Source organism: Oncorhynchus masou, chromosome 30 (assembly GCF_036934945.1).
Source record: "Oncorhynchus masou masou isolate Uvic2021 chromosome 30, UVic_Omas_1.1, whole genome shotgun sequence".
NCBI classification, from domain to species: Eukaryota; Metazoa; Chordata; class Actinopteri; order Salmoniformes; family Salmonidae; genus Oncorhynchus; species Oncorhynchus masou.
The window spans coordinates 64,770,056-64,779,452 of record NC_088241.1 but is presented as its reverse complement, the minus strand read 5'-3'; positions in this window follow the sequence as shown (position 1 = coordinate 64,779,452).

Below are 9,397 nucleotides of genomic sequence, written 5' to 3'. Positions count from 1 at the left end.
TTCATGGGATGAACACCTCAGTGATACTGGGGATGTTTGAGGACAGAGCCTGTCTCAGCTCAGTTATCGGCTAAATGCTGCCACCTTGCGACTTAAATAAAAAAAACACCCTGTTCAATTTCTATGTAGATTCACTTTCGTTTACTACTGGGTAGTGCCTTGAAAAGTGTAAATTACACAAGATTGGATTGTGTGTACCAAATTTTTCAACAAGAATATATATATACATTTTTTTAAACTTTTGATTGAAAAAAAAATATAAATACATTTTTTTTTTAAATCAATTTGAAACATCCAACATCAAATTTACAATATCTATTGAATAGACATCCATGGCAGGATTAGTTTTTCAGCCACTAAGTCAGATACTAGTAGTCAGCAGTTTTTATTCCATAACCAGATCTCTGCTTATATCCAAGAAATGTAGAATTGAGTGTTAATGATTTATTTGTCTGGATATCAATCTGCTTTCAGTCTCTGCACAGTGTGCAATGGGTAATGATCTGTACCATAATGAATGAGTTAAATGATCAAGAATAGCAGTCCAGCCAGCCAAATGAGCAGACGTGTTGTATACCACAAACTCCAGGTTGTCCAACCAGTCAAGTGGGCGGGGCTACATAAGGCGAATACCCTGAGACAAAAGAAGAAGAAAACATTTCCTGAATACAAAAAGGTAAGTAAGTATTTAAACCTAGTGAGTCATCTCCTACAATTCTGTTAGATTGGAGATTTTAAGGTAAATCATTTGTTTGATATTCCATTGATTGCCTCAAGGCAGACATTCTGCCCCTGAGCAAGGCAGTTAACCCACCATTCCCTGGGTGACGAAGACGTGGATGTCGATTATGGCAGCCCCCCGCACCTCTCTGATTCAGAGGGGGTTGGGTTAAATGCGGAAGACACATTTCAGTTGAATGCATTCAGTTGTGCAACTGACTAGGTGTCCCTCTTTCCCTTTCATTGAAAATGGCACTGTTACATGTTAGAGCAATCACTTGTAAAATATTTCTTGTGAATTACCTCATTACTGAGCGAAAAGTTGATTGCATATTTCTCCCTGAAACATAGCCGTCATCAAACTGTCGTACTGCTCTTATTGAATCCCCACCCCCCCGGACTACAGCTCTTCATTCTCTATCAGAAAATTGAAAAAGGGTGGGGAGGATAGTCTTTATTTTTACTAACGCTCTCAGCTGTGAGGATATTTCGTTTGGCGACTTTGGGTCTTTTGAGTATCATGATATACTGTTTAAATGTCAGCCACCAGTGCTGGCCATCACCTTGTATAGGCCACCAAAGCACTGCCCCACGTTCTTTACTGATTTATCTGAACTATTGTCTATTGTCCTTGAGAACAATTATAAAATCATTGTGTTGGGTGATTTTAATATTCACATTGACAAAGACACTGACTCCAAGGCCATTGAATTTATGAATCTTTTGAAATCGATGGACTTTATCCAACATGTTACTGGGCCCTTCCATAACTGTGGCCATACTCTGGACCTGGTTATTACCAAGGGGCTTTCTGCTGGGCCCACCCATAACCGTAGCTATACTCTGTACCTGGTTATTACCAAGGGGCTTTCTACTGGGCCCACCCATAACCACAGCCATACTCTGGGCCTGGTTAATACCAAGGGGCTTTCTACTGGGCCCACCCATAACTACAGCCATACTCTGGACCTGGTTATTACCAAGGGGCTTTCTACTGGGCCCACCCATAACTACAGCCATACTCTGTACCTTTTTATTACCAAGGGGCTTTCTACTGGGCCCACCCATAACCACAGCCATATTATGGACCTGGTTATTACCAAGGGGCTTTCTGCTGGGCCCACCCATAACCGTAGCTATACTCTGTACCTGGTTATTACCAAGGGGCTTTCTACTGGGCCCACCCATAACCACAGCCATTCTCTGGGCCTGGTTAATACCAAGGGGCTTTCTACTGGGCCCACCCATAACTACAGCCATACTCTGTACCTGGTTATTACCAAGGGGCTTTCTACTGGGCCCACCCATAACTACAGCCATACTCTGTACCTGGTTATTACCAAGGGGCTTTCTACTGGGCCCACCCATAACTACAGCCATACTCTGGACCTGGTTATTACCAAGGGGCTTTCTACTGGGCCCACCCATAACTACAGCCATACTCAGGGCCTGGTTATTACCAAGGGGCTTTCTACTGGGCCCACCCATAACTACAGCCATACTCTGGACCTGGTTATTACCAAGGGGCTTTCTACTGGGCCCACCCATAACCACAGCCATATTATGGACCTGGTTATTACCAAGGGGCTTTCTGCTGGGCCCACACATAACCGTAGCTATACTCTGTACCTGGTTATTACCAAGGGGCTTTCTACTGGGCCCACCCATAACCACAGCCATATTATGGACCTGGTTATTACCAAGGGGCTTTCTACTGGGCCCACCCATAACCACAGCCATATTATGGACCTGGTTATTACCAAGGGGCTTTCTGCTGGGCCCACCCATAACTGTAGCTATACTCTGTACCTGGTTATTACCAAGGGGCTTTCTACTGGGCCCACCCATAACCACAGCCATACTCTGGGCCTGGTTAATACCAAGGGACTTTCTACTGGGCCCACCCATAACTACAGCCATACTCTGGACCTGGTTATTACCAAGGGGCTTTCTACTGGGCCCACCCATAACCGTAGCCATACTCTGGGCCTGGTTATTACCAAGGGGCTTTCTACTGGGCCCACCCATAACTACAGCCATACTCTGTACCTGGTTATTACCAAGGGGCTTTCTACTGGGCCCACCCATAACTACAGCCATACTCTGTACCTGGTTATTACCAAGGGGCTTTCTACTGGGCCCACCCATAACTACAGCCATACTCTGGACCTGGTTATTACCAAGGGGCTTTCTACTGGGCCCACCCATAACTACAGCCGTACTCTGGACCTGGTTATTACCAAGGGGCTTTCTACTGGGCCCACCCATAACCATACTCTGGGCCTGGTTATTACCAAGGGGCTTTCTACTGGGCCCTCCCATAACCGTAGCCATACTCTGTACCTGGTTATTACCAAGGGGCTTTCTACTGGGCCCACCCATAACCACAGCCATACTCAGGGCCTGGTTATTACCAAGGGGCTATCTATTTCCACCTATTGTCCTCGTGTGATGATTTAGCTTATAACTTTACTAATAAATTAAAGGGCAACAATTGATGCCATAGTTGTAGTAAAGCTGAAAAAGGACACATCAAAACAGAGAGCCCCTTGGATGAGGAAACAAAATTAAAGAGAAATTGCAGAATGGCAGAGCGGAAGTGAAGAAAGTCAAAGTTGTTGCAGGTCCATTATGATATTCTGAGAGATCAACCGGGCATACATACTATCGTTCTAAAGTTAGTGGTCACTTAGAAATGAAAGAAAAGCTATTGTTTTGTCCATTAAAATAACATCAAATTGATCAGAAACACAGTGTAGACAATGTTAATGTTGTAATCGACTATTGTAGCTGGAAATGACTGTACCGGCTTTCTTCATGTGAAGGAGAATCGGACCAAAATGCAGCGTGGCTATTTAGATTCATGTTTAATAAAAAAAACTACTAAGCACAAACACTACAAAACAAGAAACATAACACGAAAACCGGACCAGCCTATACTGGTGCAAAGTGCCACATAGACACAAACCAGGACAATCACCCACGACACACTCAAAGAATATGGCTGCCTAAATATGGTTCCCAATCAGAGACAACGATAAACACCTGTCTCTGATTGAGAACCACTTCAGACAGCCATAGACTAAGCTAGAAAACCCCACTAAGCTACAATTCTAATACCTGTGAAAAACCCCAAGACAAAAACACACCACATACCAAAACCCATGTCACACCCTGGCCTGACCAAATAAATAAAGAAAACACAAAATACTAAGACCAGGGCGTGACAACAACTGATTTTTAATAGAATATCTACATAGGCGAACAGAGGCCCATTATCAGCAACCATCACTCCTAATTGATCATTAGAAAACCCTTTGGAAATTATGTTGGCACAGCTGAAAACTGTTTGTGCTGATTAAAGAAGCAATAAAACATTCTTCAGACGAGTTGAGTATCTGGAGCATCAGCATTTGTGGGTTCGATTACAGGCTCAAAATGTCCAGAAACAAAGACAGTTCATCTGAAACTTGTCAGTCTTTTCTTGTTCTGAGAAATGAAGGCTATTCCATGTGAGAAATTGCCAAGAAACTGAAGATCTCGTACAACGCTGTATACGACTCCCTTCACAGAACAGCGCAGAACAGAACCTTCCTCCTCATCTAAATATGATGGGTTTGCGACATATTTCAGAGATAAGATAAACCAACATTTGGCTGGGTAATCAGCCAAGCAATACCTGATGAGAAGTTTAATCCTATCCCCTTGACCTTCTTCAGTTTTTTAATTTAATTAAGTTATTGTTATTAATCTCTCTCTGTTCACAGACGTTTTCCCAACTGCTCCCTTCTGGAGAAAATTAATGTAGATTCTTTAGCCCTTACACATTTTCAGCCAATCTCCAACCTTACATTTTATCTTTATTTAACCAGGCAAGTCATTTAAGAACAAATTCGTATTTTCAATGATGGCCTAGGAACAGTGGGTTAACTTCCTGTTCAGGGGCAGAACGACAGATTTGTACCTTGTCAGCTCGGGGGTTTGAACTTGCAACCTTCCGGTTACTAGTCCAACACTCTAACCACTAGGCTACCCTGCCGCCCCAACATTCTTAAGCAAACTTCTGGAGATATCGGTTATCAAACAGCTAAACAATTTTTTTAAGTGCCAACTATATATATTTTTTAGAAAAATTCCAATCTTGTTTTTTTAGGCCTACCACAGCACAGAGTCAGCCTTAGTTAAAGTGGTAAATGATCCTAGAGACAACACATATGCCAAACAGCTCTCTGTCCTTGTACTCTTGAATTTAAGTGCTGCATTGGCCATTCCGGTCCGCTTCTAATTTGGTTTAGGACCTATTTACAAATCGAGAGTTTTTTTGTGTGTCACCCATGGTGAACATAACTCAAAGAAAATTCATATCACCTGTGTCCTTCAAGGTTTGATTTCTGGTCCGGTACTGTTGGTTTATATTCAGTATGTTACTTGTTGGCAGCGTAAGCAGAAAGCACAGCGTTGATTTTTCACTGCTACGCAGACGGTACACAACTTTGCAGTTCTGTGTCACCAGAGGATGTTTATCTCCACAGATAAATTACAAGACTGTATTAGTGATTTAAAAACTTGAATGGCTCACAACTTCCTCCAGCTAAATCAAGACAAGACTTAGATACTTACTGTTAGAGCCAAAGCACAGAGAGAGAATCTGTCTGCACATTTTAATTCATGGTACATTTTAAAACACCAGGTAAAAAACGTTGGTGTTATTTTTTTATTCTGAAGTGAATTTCATAATCACACATCAACAATGTGACCTGAGGAACATTGCCAAGTCTCTCTACAGAGAGACTTATCCATGCTTTTATTACAAGCAGGCTTGGCTACAGTAATGCTCTCCTGTCTGGTCTACCCAAGAAAGCCATTGGTCAACAGCATTCAGAAACATACAGAATGCTGCAGCACGGGTACTGACCAAGACCAGACGGAGAGGACACATTACACCGGTTTTAAGGTCTCTGCACTGGCTGTGAGTTTTCAAATTCATTTTAAGATTCTTCTATTGGTTTTTAAATCAATCCACGATGGTGCACCACAATACATGTCAGACATGCTTTAAATTATGTACCCAGTAGGTCCCTCAGGTCCTCTGGCCTTTTAACTATCCCAAAGCCCAGGACCAAGAGGCATGGAGAGGCAGCCTTTAGTTATTATGCCCCTAGCCTGTCCAAATGTACAACAATGTATCTGAAATGTAACCATACAAATCAACAACCCTTGTTTTATACAACACAAGAAAGATGTGCGGCCCACTACAACATACAAGTAAGTGTATGTGAAAATGCAGCCATAGCTGCCATAGGCCTTCACGTAATTTAGGCAACAAGCACATATCAGCTGCACCGGATGAGCATCACTCGGCTATCAAAGATTCTTACAGGTTTGACAGTTTAAACTTCAATCATTATAAATACAGGCTACGTTTCTGAGCGTAACCTACAGTAGGCCAATCCGCCACTTCTCCAGGTGCACGATATTTTTGTGGGAGTGTCATTCCCCACGCGACACGAGCCTGTTAGAATCTTGCTCGAATATGAGTAAATGCCCACGTAATAGCAAGAGAGTTGGCGAAAAACGTGGGCTGTCGTTTTCATAGTGTTGACATCACTTTGATTATCACGTGTCTAGGTTCATAACGAAGGTAATCAATTCTGGATTGTCACCGTGATTTAGCTCGCTGTATGTCACAGTAGTACAGGACCAATACCGTGTGTAGCATATTAAAAGGAGTAGGCAAACGTTCACTCTGTTATCATTCATGTGCGTTACACACTGTCGTTGTGTGATAAGCTACTGTCAATTTCAGTGTATTTGACCACCATAGTTCTGTCCTGACAGACACCAAAACAAGTTGTATGAAGAACGAAACAGTGAAAAGTGCATGTTTCTTCATAAGCTTGGACACGAGACTTTCGTGCTACAAGCCACGACAGGCAACTTCCCGCGTGGTAACGGCAATCACTGCTATCGCATTGTAAAAACATACACGTTCAGGGACACTTGTGGACCTAGAACCTACCAATTGCAATCATTTGACAACTGCAACACTACAGTATGTGGTGTACAGGCTGAAATGACCATGTCAGTGTAATATATATATATTGTCACACCCTGACCTTAGTATTCTTAGTTATTTTGGTTAGGTCAGGGTGTGACATGGGTGATGTATGTGTTTTCACCTTGTCTCGGGGTTCTGTATGGGGGTGTGTCCTATCTAGGTGTTTTTGTAAGTCTATGTTGCCTAGATTGGATCTCAATTAGAGGCAGCTGTCTATCGTTGTCTCTGAATAGGAACCATATTTATGCAGCCATATTCTTTGGGTACTTTGTGGGTGGTTGTTCCTGTTACCAGTGTTCCTATGTGCCAGTGGTCACGTTACGGGACTGTTGCGTCTTCGTTGATTTTAGTCGTTTTTTAAGTATCCCATTAATTATGGATTATCATCACGCTGCATTTTGGTCTTCCTCTCTTTCACCCGAAGATAATCGTGACATATATGTATATGTATATATGTGTGTGTGTGTGTGTGTAAAACCCAAGATCGAACACAGTTTGTCATTTCCAATGGGAACAAATGAGTCATAGTGGGCAGAGGAGAGGGGCAGAGCCACGCACGAGCTTGCGAGATCCTTTTGGTGAGATCCAGCATGTATTTGCATATTTCCGTTACGGAACGCCCACTCTGTGAAGTGTGCAATAACTCAATTTGCCCTTGCAAAAGGGCACATTTTTTAATATCAAACTTTGCCAAAGGGTAAAATGTGTCCACTATGTTCGTAACAGATTATAGTTTTCGAAACTGAAAACTTTACGAGATAAAAATGTTTAATTGATGACTATTAGCATAGTGTTGGCGAAAATCCAACGAGCTCCATCTTCAAACACTGCCAGCCACCGTGCTTCCTCTCATCACCATATTTGGAAGTGATTGGAAACGACAACCGGATGCTACACACTTATACATCTGGTGAAATATCTGGCTCATTGTTCTGTGACTAGTGTATTCCCACTTGATATTAGGTACATAGCCAGGTAAGAACAGTGATTGCAAGCTAACGTACACTACCGTTCAAAAGTCTGGGGTCACTTAGAAATGTCATTGTTTTCCATGAAAACATAGATGAAATAAGTTGCAAAATTAATAGGAAATATAGTCAAGACGTTGATAAGGTTATCAATTATTTTTAATTGAAATAATAATTGTGTCCTTCAAACTTTGCTTTTGTCAAAGAATCCTCCATTTGCAGCAATTACAGCCTTGCAGACCTTTGGCATTCTAGTTGTCAATTTGTTGAGGTAATCTGAAGAGATTTCACCCCATGCTTCCTGAAGCACCTCCCACAAACTGGATTGGCTTGATGGACACTTCTAACGTACCATATGGTCAAGCTGCTCCCACAACAGCTCCATGGGGTTGAGATCTGGTGACTGTGTTGGCCACTCCATTATAGACAGGGAAGAAGCAATCAGCTGGTATTCTAAATAGTTCTTGCATAGTTTGGATCTGTGCTTTGGGTCATTATCTTGTTGGAGGAAATTGGCTCCAATTAAGCTCCGTCCACAGGGTATGGAATGGTGTTGCAAAATGGAGTGATAGCCTTCCTTCTTCAAGATTCCTTTTACCCTGTACACATCTCCCACTTTACCACCACCAAAGCCCCCCAGACCATCACATTGCCTCCACCATGGCATCAAGCACTCATTTTTTCTGCTTCTCACAAATGTTCTTCTTTGTGATCCGAACACCTCAAACTTAGATTTGTCTGTCCATAACACTTTTTTCCAATCTTCCTCTGTCCAGTGTCTTTTTTTATTGGCCAGTCTGAGATATGGCTTTTTCTTTGCAACTCTGCTAGAAGGCCAGCATCCCAGAGTCGCCTCTTCACTGTTGACGTTGAGACTGGTGATTCGCAGGTACTATTTAATGAAGCTGCCAGTTGAGGACTTGAGGTTTCTGTTTCTCAAACTCTACACTAATGTAGTTGTCCTCTTGCTCAGTTGTGCACCAGAGCCTCCCACTCTTTCTATTATGGTTAGAGCCAGTTTGCACTGTTCTGTGAAGGGTCGTACACAGCATTGCATGAGAGCTTTAGTTTCTTGGCCATTTCTCACATGGAATAGCCTTAATTTCTCAGAACAAGAATAGACTGACGAGTTTCAAAAGAAAGTTGTGTTTCTGGCCATTCTTAGAGCCTGTAATCGAACCCACAAATGCTGATGCTCCACTAACCTAAAGGCCATTTTTATTTCTTATTCAATCAGCACAAGTTTTCAGCTGTACTAACAATTGCAAAAGGGTTTTCTAATGATCAATTAGCCTTTTAAAATGCTAAACTTGGATTAGTTAAGACAACGTACCATTGGAACACAGGAGTGATGGTTGCTGATAACTGGCCTCTAGATATTCCATTAAAAAAAAAAAAAATCAGCCGTTTCCAGCTACAAGTCATTTACATTGATCAGAAATGCAGTGTAGACAATGTTATTTTAATGGACGTGATTCTTTCAAAAACAAGGACATTTAAGTGGCCCCAAACTTTTGAATCTGCATCTAAATATCCCAGCCATTATATCAACATATTCTTCACACTGACTAGAAATAAGTTACTGCAGAGTCGTCATTATTTGTAAACCAGGATGTTTTTTTTTTTTAAAGGGTGTCATCTTCCCAACCAA